The sequence below is a fragment of the Etheostoma spectabile genome, chromosome 20 (genome assembly GCF_008692095.1).
Source record: "Etheostoma spectabile isolate EspeVRDwgs_2016 chromosome 20, UIUC_Espe_1.0, whole genome shotgun sequence".
NCBI classification, from domain to species: Eukaryota; Metazoa; Chordata; class Actinopteri; order Perciformes; family Percidae; genus Etheostoma; species Etheostoma spectabile.
Window position 1 is genome coordinate 5,273,311 of NC_045752.1, and position 1,781 is coordinate 5,275,091.

At 36.7% G+C, this 1,781-nt stretch overlaps 1 protein-coding gene across 5 annotated transcripts in view; it reads right to left on the reverse strand.

Annotated features, from left to right (window-relative positions):
- The window catches only part of LOC116669660 (lysocardiolipin acyltransferase 1), an 18,835-nt gene extending 18,454 nt beyond the window's left edge, over positions 1-381 (reverse strand). Inside the window, exon 1 of one of the 5 annotated variants that reach the window (XM_032499608.1) lies at positions 46-364. The gene's annotated coding sequence lies outside the window, so the exon portion shown is untranslated. Of the gene's footprint in view, positions 1-41 lie in introns of all 5 variants that reach the window. The other 4 variants (XM_032499611.1, XM_032499612.1, XM_032499610.1 and 1 more) reach the window with 4 other exon arrangements.
- Between the last annotated feature and the right edge of the window lie 1,400 nt (positions 382-1,781).

Consider the following 1,781-nt stretch of genomic DNA (forward strand, 5'->3'; position numbering starts at 1 on the left):
ATATATATATATATATTACATACTGTCGGATGACAACATACCCACCTCCCGTGTTTCTCCTCCCGAATCAAAGTTTCAGTTAGGTGAGCTAGTTATGTTAGCTCCAATAAGTCCAAGCACTTGGTTGCGACATAGCAAGTAGCTAAGCAAGTCAGTAGCAGCTTGCTAACGTTAGCTAAAGCTTAGCAACAACTGCGTTACTAGTCCCTAAAGGTGACGCTTGTTTTTCGCGAGATAATAGCCCACGAAAAGCTTACTTTGAGTGCCTTTACATACTATGACTACAGCAAAAGTAGAGCCGCCTTACCGTTTTGCTAACACGACCTCTCAACTTGTTACCTCTCACCTGTCCTTACAGCCAGACATCATTAGGGGGCGCTGTTTGTAGAAGTTACATTCCACTTGCGAGGAGCAGAAACAAACGTTGATAGTGACTATGGTTGAAGTGGTTGTTATATTTTAAGCAGCAAACTACCTCCACTCATAAAGTCTTTAGAGGATGTACAAAGGGAGAGTGGTAGACATTGAGGAAAAAGACTCCATGCATGCACGAGTTACAGTGGGGAAAGAAGTATTCAGATGCAGCATACGTTTAAAACTGATCATACACTAATCTACAAAGTAGGTAATTTGTAACTATTGGTGTCAATTATTTGTAAGCCTAGAGTTAAAAATATAATCATTCCATTCAAAAAAGCAGAGTAGAGGAATAAAGCAGCATAAAGGCAATACTCTAGTAAAAGAAAAGTAGGCTATCTCAACATTGTACCTAGCGATAAAGATAAAGTCCAAGCCCCAAAAACGTTTAGTGATAGAGTTAGTTCATCTCAGCATCATCATTAACATTAACGTTATAACCAGGTGAAAGAAGGCTTTTATCCAATTGATGATTCCCATTTTGTTACAAACTCACATGCAAACATTGTGTAATGTATAGTGTATACAAGATGCTTTTAGTAAATTATTTTGTAAATTATGCAACAACACAGTTTTATTCATCTACACATAAACTTAGACAAAGTTAAAATGTTTTTTTTTAAATGTTTAAAAAAAAAAATATGAATATGAAAACATGAGGTCTGGAAATTAGTAGAATCAAAAATCTCCCCCCTGCTGAAATTCTTCCCCTGCTTCTGTTCAGCAGTAGCCGACAAATGGTGACTGTGATCTGGGTACAGACAACATTGAGGTTATTATTGATTATTGCACCTTCAATCATTAATACAGGTTAACAATGAACATGACAAGTCCACAACACACTGAAAAGAAGTTCATTATTCATGCCCTTTGGGTAAATTGTTTCAAGAATAAATATCGAGTAGGCTTCATATTGTTTCAACAGACTACATAAATAGAACCTACTTCATTTCTGAAAGGTCTTTGCTGTGACATAAGTTTCTTTAAATTAGGTTTTCGCTGAAATGAACTGCCACTGGAAAGATTTAACCATTTCTGTAACTACTTTTGTCCTACCTAATCCTCAAGAGGTTTTGCTCATGTTGCAGTGTTCATCCTCAAAGATCCCCATGTTAATAATATGTCAGAACACATTCAAATCTCAAACATAGTATTGGCTATATACTCCTTGACTTAGTCCCCAACATAGCCTTTTAAAGTAGTATAAAGCCTAGCATGTGTCATTTGTTTCTTTTACCCGCAGTTATGAGGTGTTCTACTGTTACAAATTACCTCAGCATTCAGTGATGTGTGTGTTCTTAGATTAGTCTGATTAATGTGTCTGAGCATATGAGTGTGTAAGCGTGTGTGTGTGTGTGTGTGTG